This window comes from Molothrus ater, chromosome Z (assembly GCF_012460135.2).
Source record: "Molothrus ater isolate BHLD 08-10-18 breed brown headed cowbird chromosome Z, BPBGC_Mater_1.1, whole genome shotgun sequence".
Classification (NCBI taxonomy): domain Eukaryota; kingdom Metazoa; phylum Chordata; class Aves; order Passeriformes; family Icteridae; genus Molothrus; species Molothrus ater.
Window position 1 is genome coordinate 62,412,684 of NC_050511.2, and position 13,090 is coordinate 62,425,773.

Below are 13,090 nucleotides of genomic sequence, written 5' to 3' on the forward strand. Positions count from 1 at the left end.
ATTGTTGAGGGTTGTCAATGAGGTTAGGTGTCATGGCAGGGCTGGCAGCATTCAAAGCTGCAATAGCTAAAGAAGATGAAAGTCAGCAGATACTGTGGCTGGAATTTTGTTCTGCAGAGAGATTAGTGAGTAGCCTGTTCTTCTGCTTAATGTATCATGAGCCCTTTTTACAAAATTCTTATTTCTTACCCCTTTTGGAAATAAACAGATCTAAAAAAAATGACATCATCTTTCAATAAAACAAGGACACAAAACCCAACAAACAAATCAAATAGTGCTTATTATAGGGTCCTGCATTTCATTATCTCCTAACTTTCTTCAAGCTGCCAAACAGGGCCCAAATTCAGCAATGGCTAATATTGCACATTGTTAAACATTGATTAATTAATATGTTTTAACTTTACTGCTGTGAAGTTCTTCTGGTTATAACAATACCATTCTTAGCAATAAAAATCAACAGGTCAGACAAAAATTGATATTACAACATGCTTGTGATTTTGAAATCAACAGGTCAGACAAAATTGATATCACAACATGCTTGTGATTCTACAAACTTTATTTCATTTTTTTCACTACAGTTATTTTGTGAGAAGAAATCAAGGTATTTCTCTCTGAGTTTTCTTCTGTCATAAACACTTTTTTAGGGAAGTAGGCAGTGAATAGGTAAGGTGCTTTCTACCTGGACAGCCTTTCATAAAGCATGTTCATATACTGAAGTGTCAAAGTCAAGCTAAATATCATATCAGTCTAATGTAGGCAACAATAATCAGGTGTGTGCTTATGAATACAGAATACACAATGTAGTGACTAAAGAATGTCACAGAGTTGAAGTTACTAACAAACTGTAGCTATGAGCACTTCACGGTACTTTAACATTTGAAGGACCTACAGCACAGGTAGCTCATGCAAATTCACAGAGAAATGTCATAAATAGGAGTAAATCAGTGAGCACTCATTTGACAAAAATTTAGTTGAAATCTGTTAGAATCTTCTCTTTAATTCTGCTTGAAATTTACTATCCATGGATTGCTTGATTGGCCTGAAGGGTGGGGCATTTTTGTCCACTATCCATATGCAGCAGTAGAGCATATATATCAGCCTGGGATATTTACTGAAAGGGATGCCACTACTTTGGTTCCTGGACTCCCGAATTTTTAAATGCATATGCATATGTAAAGATATGTTCTGCCTTTCTAACCTTCATCCCTCACACAACATACAATGAAGCAGAGTGGAACGGTCAGAGCCATTGTGGGTACAGTCTAAACAAAGGCGTGTTTAAATGACATATGCAATACTAAGCTGGCAGAATTTTTTGTTTTCAAACTATTTAGTGACATGCAACTGAAAACAGATTTAGGCTTATAAAGAGATGACAAAGAGATCTAGAGATGAGGGCACATTTCCCCAGCAGCTGTGATGCACTCATTTGTCACTCTGCAGCACTGCTGCTGCCTGCACAGCACATGGCTCCCTTGACCTTACACCCTCCCTCTGATCAAATGTGGGAACTGTTGCCACATGAACTGTGATTCAGGTGGGATTTTGTTTTGCATTCCCTGACAGACCACTTTTTCTTTTCTTTGTAAGATTCTCTATCATTGTCTCTTTCCTTCCCTTCACTGCCCTTTACTTTGTTCTCTTTCTTGCTGTGATAGTTCCCACAGTGGCCAGGGTGGGAGCTTGACAAACAGGCAATCCTCGTGCCTATTTGGTTTGTTCTGCTGCAGCAGAGACATCTGCAGCAACACCTGACCTTTCCTAGCTGCACAGCACAAAAAGCTGTTCCTATTTATAATAACCATATTTAAAAAAAAAATGAATTCCAAGTTAAGAATCTATGCCTCACCATATCCTATACTGCCTGAGACCAAACTACTCCTGTACCATGAAGTACACTTTCAGTGGTGTCACTTTCAAAATATACCACCTCAAGAAGCAAGTTTGCTGCATGCTATCATGTTATAGTGTATTTTAAATCTGAAGTGTCTGATGCGCAGAGTAATGTTTCATTGTTTCTTTATCTTCTAAAAGTAGCGTAGTGTGAACTGCAGCCTCCTTTTAGGCAACTATAGAGAACCTAAATTGACAAGCCTCCTTTTCTCCAGCTCCCTTAGCTGTTTCTCATCAGTCTTATGCTCCAGACCTTTCACCACCTCTGTAGCCCTTTCCTGGACATGTTCCAGCACCTCAATGTCTTCCTTTGCAATGAGGGGCCCAAAACTGAACATGTACAGAACCCATCTACCTTTGTTCACTGACTTCAGTTCCCATCTCTTCAGCTGAGATCTTTTGCACACTTTTAACCGAAATAAAAAAGATGGAAGAGAAAGGGAGTAGGAAAAAAGTCAGTAGAAGATCCAAAATTCCTACTGTGGTTCAGACTGGGAAGGTTTGCTCTGTTTAGTCTTTTTTTTGACTCAGGGTTTGACCTCGACTTGTTCGGCTATTGCATACAGGAAATGTTTTGCAATTCCACAATCATGACAGCAGCAAAATGATGCAAAGCTCCAGTGAACTTATTATCTTGCCCAGATGCTTTTATTTTGCTTTCATTTTTTTTCCCCTCTCCTTGATACTTTCAAAAGAGACTTTCAAAACAAGTCTGTTGGAGTGGAAACCCAAAAGTCAGCCTTTTTGGTTTTTTTACACAGATTTCACATTTCTACTGTGATTTCTTCCATAGATAATTCTCTATTACCATATAGAAAATCTTCCAAACTTTAATAGCAATTATGACTCTATAAACATCTGAATTCCCTTACAGGAGATGAGACTGCCTCCCTCATTGTTCCACCTCCACAAACAAAATACTGGAGCTACACCACCTGTAAAAGACACTGCAGTAACTTTCTTTCCTGTGCAATGGGAATATTAGAACACACCCAAGCTTGAAGTTTAGATAAAGTCAGAATATCTTTTTTTCTTTTTAGTTAAAAACCAAAACCATTAACACCCTTTGCCCCTCAAATGACGTATTAGCAGAAAATCTACAATTTCCTTGGACCAATACACTCAACTCTTTTTGGAGGTAGATCAGATGAGAAATGTTCTTACTAATTAACTAATACCTGCTATTTCCTGGGCTCTACTCATTGCAAACAGTTTTGTTATTCGCCTTCTTAAAGAGAGGCTCTGAAAGGTAAACCGAAATTGTGTATTCTATGCCAAACTTTTTTCCAGTTGAAGAAAGAAAAGAAGACAGTACCTTACCTTTTTCTTGCTTGAATCCACCTTCCCACAGCAGTGAAATGAGCGGAGATAATTAAGTAGGCCAGCTTGCAGCAGATTTCTGTTTCTTTCTCTTCCAAAGGAATACGTGCTTCCACTTATATGCTAGGAGCCTTTAATTTGGAATCAGTAATGCAGCTGACAACCCTAAGCATGTGGAAGAAGATTATCAGTATTTGACATGAATTCACCAAAGGGAAACCAGGCTCAGTGAATCTCATGGTGTCCTGTCATGACATTACTGCCTGGTTGAGGGGAGAGCAGTGGGTGTTGTCTCCCTTGACTTCAGCAGGGTGTTTCTCACTGTCTCTTATATGTCAGAAAGTATGGACAGGATGAGTGGGCACTGAGGTGGATCGAGAGCAGGCTGAATGGCAGGGCTCAGAGAGCTGTGGTCAGCAGCACAGGGTCCCTAACAAATGGTGTTTCCGGGGGATTAGTATTGGGCCAAGTCTTATTCAGCATATTCATCAGGGAGCTGGATGAAGGGACAGAGTGTACCCCCACAAGTTCTCTGAGGATACAGAGCAGGCAGGATGCACCAGAGTGCTGTGCTGCCAGTCTGTACAGACTAGAGAGCTGGGCTCAGAGGAACCTGATGAAGCTCAGAAGGGGCAAATGCAATGTCCTGTACTTTACAAGGAGTGACTCCATGCACCAGTACAGGATAGAGACTCACCTGCTAGAAAGTAGCTCTGCAGAGATGGACCTGGGTGGGGGTCAGCAAACTGTCCACAAACCAGCAGTGTGTCCTTCTTACCATGGAGGACAATGGTATCTTGGGGTGTGTTAGGAAGAAAGGGGTCAGTGGGTTGAGGGAGGTGATCCTTCCCCTCTACTCTGCCCTGGTGAGGCCACATCTGGAGTGCTGTGTCCATCTCTGGGCTTCCCTGTTCATGAAAGACAAGAACTATTGGAGAGGGTTCACTGGAGGGTTACAAAGATGATTTAGTGACTGGAACATCTCACTTACAAGGAAAAGGATCTGTTTGGCCTTGAGAAGGAAGACAGAATGGGAATCTTACCAATGCAGACAAATATCTTACAGGTGAATATGAAGAGAATAGGGCCAGTTCTCTCCAGTTCTGCCCAGTAGCAGGACAAGGGGCAATAGGCACAAACGAAATTTTAAAATATAAAATAAAATATAAAAAAAAAAACAAACCTATTCCATCCAAATCTGCAGAAAAACTTCTTTACTTTCAGGGTGGCAAAGCACTTGAATAGCCTGCCCAAAGAGACTGTGGAGTCTCATTATCTGAAGATATTCAGATGGATGTGATTCTGTACAACTTTCTCTAGTAATCTTGTTTGAGGAAGGGGGATGGACTAGATGATCTTCATTGGTCCCTTCCAAACCCACCCATACTGTTGATTCTGTACCATAATGTACGGCAAAAAATAAATTTATTGCAAAACCTTTCAGTTACAAATTACATGAATGACAATATTTATAATAATAAACAAAAAAAGATTTTATTTTATGATGTTGTTTGACCTTTAGAAATGACAGAGAGTTGATTTATTATTTAGCATTCTCACACTGATTACTTAGAAATATATGTTTCTAACTGTGATGTGTCTTTAATACAAAAATATTATCAAATATTAAAGGAAGAATGCTTTAGCAGGACAGATACATTTTAAAAAATCCATTTATCAGTCTAAAGGCCGCAATTATTTCTTAGATCTAAGACATGACCAGGAGGAAAGACTTCACAAAGGTTCTCTTTACTAACTGCTAGAAAAGAAGATGTTGAGTAGTCCTTGAATGTCCCCTTATTTAATCAGAGCTACAATAAAAGACACAGGTACAGTCATATTTTTTTGAGTATTCCAGGACATGCATTTGATGCTAATGGCTAGTTTGTGGTTTTGGGTATCTCAGCAGGCCAAGGACAGACACAGGTCTTAAGGGAGGCATTAGAAGTTGTTTTGTTTAATTCTGTTGTAATGAATTAAAAGTCTTGCTCTGACAGGATGCATTTTTATTCTCAAGCCACCTACAATCATAAACTGTTCAAGGTTTTCCCAGAATACTGAACTATATTTGAAACTTACAGTAGTTTACTTCAATGGAATTTCTTTAGTCATATGGTCTAAACTTAATCAAGATGAAAACAGACGCAGATTTGTAGGATTTTTAGTTCTTCTGCATATTAAAAAAAAAGGAAAAGGAAGTGAACAAGCCAGCATTCAAGAACTACTTTCTTTGCAATGATGATTCAGGTAAAATAATATAATGAATAGCTTTCTAACCTAGGTACATCTTTCATAACTGATTGCTTCAGCAATCAATACTAACTGCTGTTTCTACCGCATGTTGCTTGGCCAAATACTACTGAAATGGAGTTTGGACAGAAAGAACAGTGGAAGGTTAAGAACTGAATTTTATAATACAGGTTAGGCGATTTTTGAACTCTTTTCTCAGTAGAGCTTTCCTGATGAATATAATGCTTGTAATTGCTCATTAAAGACATTAAGACAATATTCATTCCAAGATAAACTATAAAAACATACCACTGTACATTGACTTTCCTTCAGTGAACCATAAGGAGCCAGCCTAATTTTAATCTAGAAATTTACCTCAGCCTGTAGTAAAGGCGTATATCTTAAATACAGCAGGTAAGAACTCAAACTTCAAGGGTTGCAAAGTATGCAGTAGGAAGAGCAGAATAAGTCAACTGGTAGGGAGATGAAGGCAAGCCAAGAGTAATGCTCTCTCATTTGAAGTACTGCTGACTATTGGGGGATTTGAAGCAATGATGCTTCAAATCGCCCAATGACTTCTGTTGGTCTTCTAAGACAGTAAAAGGTCTTCAAGACTTGCAGCAGGTGCCCAGCTGTACAGTTGCCAGGTGTACAGTGACAGAAACTGCAGGAATTCTTCATGAAGATATTCTTCATGAACTCCTCACATTGACAAATTGAAGAAATACAATTGGTGTTTTCAATTGTACTCTAAATTTCATAAATCATGGTGTTTCTACACACTTGGTACAGAAAAGCATATCCTGTATGATGTACCTGCATACCCAGAAACACAGATGAACAAAAAAATCTAAATGATCTGCAGAAAGAACTCCTGCAGTAATTACACATATACCCTAAAATCTTATTATCTGAAAAGTCAAAATTAAATTATGGAAGAGATCAAATTAAGACAAATGAAATAAATGAGAATTAGGCAAAAATTGCACAGTGAGGGAAGTATTGTAGTTATATTGTCTATATTCCTTCTCAATAATTTCAGCTACTTAGTTTTCAAGTTATTTTGACATATTTCAGTTTTAGAAGTGATTTGTGAAAAATTGTCCTGTGACTGCTACTTTTGCTTCTCCAGGAGATTGAGAAAGCCAGATCAGGTACTCTCCAAGTACTGTTGGAGAAGAGAAAAATAATCTTGACTTTTCTGTGTAATATTTAAAGCTGAAGCCATGCCAAGACATGACAGATGGCCGTGTAAAACAGATAGAGTGAAAAGCCGTGGTAAAACACAGAGAACCAGGGGAAAGCATTCCAAATAATATCCAAAGCTGTCTGCTGGACTGTGGCTTCTGTTCCAGGGAGACTGCTTCTAAATTCTCTCAGAGACAGGAGATCATAACACTTGCATTGGTTACACATCTTCTAGTCTCAGAAGCCCTCCGTATAAAAAGCAAGAACACATTTGTAGTGTAAATTTACAAATAATGTAGATTTTCACAGATGAAAAGCATCTGAGAGCAATCAAACTAGCAATGATGTTTGTAACTCAAGATTTTATAATTACCATAAATATTATCACTTCTAAATTCCTATGTTATTCCTGTAAGAATTGCTGTGCTAGGCAGTAGTTTTTAAAATCTGCTTTAATTTTGCCATCAGAAAACCATACTTTCTTTGGCTGGTTGGAATCAAAGTTAACTCTTCATTTTTTTTTTGAACAAAGTCAGTATTGAATTATCCACAAATAAGCACAGCACAAACCTACAAAAATTTGATATTAAGATATTTTTTATCTAATTCTCTAAATGCACAAGAATTTCCTAAGACAGATGGATTTATGTTGCATTCTTTCAGCTACATTTTCTAGTATGCAGAAATGTATGTATTCTAGGTTTCCCTCTGAGTTTTGATGCATGTTAGAGCTTCATTAGAGTGTATATATATCATCTTACATGGTAGGATTATTAATATAATTAACATTAATGGTATGCTCCTTTTGGTATCACTAAGCAATGGTATCTGAACAGAAGTCTGAAAATTTGTTTCCCATTGTCATGTGTGCTGAAAACAGATGAATTTACACAAAATTCTTAATCTTCAGTGTAGGGGAAATTTCCCAATGCATCCTTTTGATAATTACTTAATATTGCTGGAAGCTTTTCTGCTCCTAACCAGTTGAAGAAGAAGACAGTAGGATCGGATTGTAACAGGTGCAAACAGAATAATTCCCACAGAGTGCCCCTCGTTTCTTTAAACTGACACTGAAGTTAATTTAGTTACACTTTCTCAACTGAGGACTTCTGCAGGCAGGATTGCAAGACACAGTATTGGCCTTGATTGTTTTTCTGGGAAACAAAATCACATTAATAAGTAGTTTCAATAAGGAATAAAAGTATGTCTAGACACTGATTGCTTTGTCATATGTTTCAAAATAAAAATGTGCATTAAAGAAATAATTTTGCAGTGCCAAAAATTAAAGATTACTCTTCATCCATGAAAATATCTCAGTAACTGAAACAGTATTTGATTTTTCCTTATCTACTTCTCTGGACCACAGATATATTTTATTAATATTTCCCTTCATTTGTGCAAGTATGTACATAAGAACTACCTGGTTTTTATTTTAATGATTGCAAAAAATAAATTTTTGTAATACTTTTATATCTATTCATTCTCTTAAAAATCTGAGAAGTATGGTGAGTAATTTGAAAATATTCCACACAAAGTATTCCCCTATGTAAATAATGTATTTCTAAAACGTGAAATTCATTATTTCAGTTTAACCAAAAAAATAGCACAAAAAAAACCCCCAAAAAACCAAAAAGCCCTAAACCAAAATGGTGTAATGTGAACAAGCCATGGATGGTTAAGTGGCATAAGCATAAGAATAAGCAACCTAGAATCATAGAATAGCTTAGTTTCAGAAGTTCTAAAGGTTGTCACTTCTTCCTGTGCTTTGCTCAAAGCAGGAGTAACTTAGATCAGGGCCTTGTCCAGTTGTATTTTGAATATCTGCAAGAATGGATACATAGTTATTTGATTTTATGAGGACAGCAATACAATTCTTTCTATTTAGGTAGGAGAGTTTGTGAAAAAACCTTCATAATCAAGCCATTTGCATTTGTGAAAAAAAAGTAATTTCTGTGAGTTTCATGAAATTTTAATGAAACAAGCACTGTTTTATAGATTTTTATTTTCTTTTGAAATTTGCAATAAATGCATAAGGTTTTCAGTCTCAGTTTAGATGCACATGTCAAATGAATTTAAGATTCTTTTATTATGAAATAAAAAAAAAAAAAAACAGTTGCTGTGAACATGAATATTTGCCTGGCGATTAATATTGTTTTTTCTTTACAAAGTTGCAAAAGTATTTTCTAATATAAGTACATATTTTAGTGATGCAGTCAGATTAATCAAACACACATGACTATATTTAATACTTGACTATTTTGCCTACATTGCAAATACCTGGAGGAAGTCATAATGAATGTATCATGAGAAGGATGACAGGGTTTAATACAAGTCTATAACTGAGGAAAATTGAGAGCAGCCTGTCTTCCCCATCTCCACAAAGTTCTTCCAGACTACATGAGGTGCCTCATTTTATCTTTTAAATCACCTTTTGCAAACTTTGTGCTATAATGAACTTAGGCCTAATATTTTCAACGTTAATATGGTGTTGGTTCTGTGGATTGCACAGCTGAAGTTTCTAAACCACAAGTTTCTAAACCTCAAGCTGAAGTTTCTAAACCACAAACATTAATTATTCTTAATTTATTATTCAGGTACAGTACACCACCAGTGTCTTTGTAAAACTATCTCTGTCTTTCAGAAGTTCTTTAAAAATGCAAATATATATAAACAGTTTTTAAGAAAACCGTATTCTTGCAACATGACAAACAGAAGCACAGGACTGCTGTCTTCCCACACGTGGCCTTGCTTGGCAGAAACTTTCACAGTAAACCAATCCATGCTAGTCCTAAACCATGTACAGAAGAGATATTATTGAAAAGATGAGTTTAGAGGTTTTTTTCATTTTTTTACTCCTCTTAGCTAGCTGACCTTTTGCCTAGGAGTTATAAAACCAAAGGAGATTTCATATCTGGAGAGAGATATATATGGGTTATTTTATTAATAGGATGCTCTTTCCAATAATGATTCCAAAACTCTTCAAACACAGCAGTCCAGAAGGAATTCCTCCTAAACTGACAGAACTAATGCTTTTAATCTCTTCTTCATGGTTCTCCTATTATAAATGTGCTATGAAAATTCTAATACATCATTGCAATCCTCAAGCATTTTTGTATATCTATCAGAACTGTTCTCCTCAGGGAAGGCTTGTAGCTATGAGATAAAGTTTAATAAAACATTAAATTAAGTATATTTATTTTTTCACTTCTTTCTCTCAAAACAGAGTAAACACCTGTATTCATTTACCTGTAAACTTCTTGAGGTTTTTTGATATTTTTAAGTTCCTTTCCATTTGTATCCTTTACAATGAACTTCAGCTCTTTGGAGAGGTAACACATAACATTTACTAGTTTCAGTTAGAATTTTTATACCATTACCATGAAATTAAATTTTATCTAACACATTTATTTTGACTAAAAAGAATAAACTTACAGAAGAGCTAATCTTTACCAAAGTCATTGGTAATTTTCAACACAAAATACCAAGGTGTAATAATTTCAGTAGGACTCAGCCATGATAATTTTTATGACCACACCTTGATTATTTCAATTAGATAACTGAGTAGTTAATTATGAAAGAGTTTGAATTTTATTACTTTTCTTGCAAGGTCATTTCCTATAATAAAATTTTCATTTTATTTTTAGTGAAAAAATGGCTTGATACTTCATTTTGCATCAAAGAATAATGTATGAACTCTTGTTATGCTTTTACTCCTAGCTTTGGAGGCAGGATACAAAATGTGTGCGTTAAAAATAGATGCACCATGCTATCCTTTAATCAGTATGTACTAGAGTCACTTTCTTATTAGTTCCACTGGCAATAAAATAAAAGGCTGATGATTAAAACATTAATCTACATTTTCTCTTCATGAGCTAGTTGTGTTTAAAATGACTAAAAGTTATTTACTAATCTCAATTATTTTATTTGTTGCATTTTCACTGCTAGTAAGAAATAAATAAAAGAATTTCAAATGTCTTGTAAAGCTAAGTCCTTTTTCCTTGTTTGTATTATTTCCTCATAAATTCTACCAAACAGGTGTATATGTTTGTTGTCAGCTGTATTTGTCACTGTACAAGCTGTCTCTTGCCAGTTTTCAGCATGTTGCTAGACATGATTTATTGTGTGCTGTCATTCTATAGTTTCTTTAAAAAGAAGCCAATCTGACTAGATTTTCTGAATTAAGAAGTCATCCAAATTGCAGTCAAAAGAGCATAGAATTTATCTGATAATCTGCAACTTGACATTTACTAAATCTCATAGTACTCCATTATCGGGCATCTTGGATGCAAACAAAACTGAAAGAGAATGTATTTCATTCTCATGGAAACAATAAACACAAATTTATACAAACACCATCAATATTCAAAATACTTTTAAATTAAAGAATGCAAGTTTTTTGCTGTGGTTTTTAGTGTTCCATTGAAAATTAGTCTCCGTGGGCCAATTATCTCACCATAAAACTGTCCAAAGAAGAGAAAACATAGATTAAACTCACCATCATTTCATAAATCTGGATCAGGTAGAATTAAGGATAATCTAGTTGCCCATTAACACATCTGCAATGGTTTGTTCCTTTCATGGATGCATATTTATACATCTCTGATAAATTGGTATATCTCAATCATATACACAGGGATATAGGACAAATTACTTAGAATAAGATGGGAAATGGTGACATACAAGCTAAAAATCCATTCACTGAAAAATCTCCGGTCCCCACTTCCAGAATTTACCACCAGTGTCTGAAGATATGTGATGCTATACCAACTCCATTTTCTTTCCAATGTTTTTCATTATTCAGTATTCAGCAGAGACAATCCACTTCATATAGTTCCAAATAAAGCTTATAACTTTGTGGTGTAAGATAGCTATCTTCTATAGTGCACATTACCTTAGGAAAGAGAATCAATTGCATTAACATTTGTAGGTTGTTAACACTGTCTTTTCACTGTGCCCATTGAAACTTTCTTTCCATTTGACAGATTCTACTGCTATTGCCAGGAACATGTGGGTCTCAAGGTGAAAGCCATAATAGGCAATACAAATGTCACTTTTATGCTTCCAAGTGCTTGTTATTATTTTGCAGGGAAGTTTCTGGCCTTATTAAGTCTAGTAATGTTGTTTTATCAAATTAATTCAACACTGATGGGTACTACTTTCTCCCTTTCATTTTCTAGTATGCCCACAAGGAGTTTTCAAATCTGAACACTCTAATTTCCATCTGAATGTGGCTAGGTACATGTCCCTTGCCTTGACTTCTGATATCAGGAAAGAAACCATATGCAATGGATATGACACATCACTTGCTCTTCCTAGCTTACTACATTTGTTGATGTCATAGAGCCTTCTTAACCAACACTGGTCTCCTCAAATCTGAGTGGTGTTGTTACCAAAAAATCAGTAAAAGGTAAAAAACTCCTCAACACCAGTGTGGCATTAAGAAGCAGCCATTCTTTATTTAGCCAGCTGCATGACGGCATATTTGCTCTGAAATATTGTGCATGCTGTATACATGAAGAATTCTATTTATATACTGTAGTTTACATACACATTCATTGATTATCCCAGAATAAACATACATATGATAATAATTTTCCTGAAATCATTAACAGATTTTTCTTCTCCTTTATACATATGCTCTTCTGTCTGGGAGCCCCTTCTAGGGCTCCCACAACTAGGTGGTCCCTAGTTGTCAGGGTCCCAAAAAGATCTGACTGACTGACTGGTGAACTGCAGAAACTGGGCTGGGTACCTCCCAGTCCTCCTTCTTACACAATGGGCATTTTGCAGTTCCATGAGCAAGAAGAATTGTGAGCATTGTGTTATCTCACCAGGTGTAGACAATTTTTCATCTGGCAACACTAATATATTCACAGAAAATAAAACAAACACTTGAGATGAAGATTCATCTAAGCATTGTCATTTTTCTAGTACAGCTGCTGTTGCTTTCTACAGAGGAACTATTTTGACATTTTCCACAGAAAAAACCTGACTTTTTCTGTTTATAGCCCTAATCATCATAAATCACTCAGAGTAAAACATCTCTGCATGCACACTGAGACTGGAATAACTAATTTGGGTAGCCTATGATAAAAATGATAATGGCAATAAAATGACTGAAAAAAACTTTGAAAGTTCTGGATTTGAGATTCTGATGAAAGACTCTAGATCCACCGCTGAAACATTAACAGATTGAGCACAGCAAAATGTATATTTCCACACAGCATATTTTTGCTATATACAGTCTCCAAGTAGAATTATTGGCAAAAGCAGGATTCACATGAAACAAATAACTCAATAAACCCAAGCTGAAGTGGCATATGCCTAAACTAGCCATTAAAAATAGATTAAGAGATGTTTACATTAAAATGAGCTGATCTCTTGGATTTCAGTATCAATCTTGTGATATTCCTACTCCAAGCTGGTAGGAACTATCTGATCTTCTTGCTTTGAGTTGTGA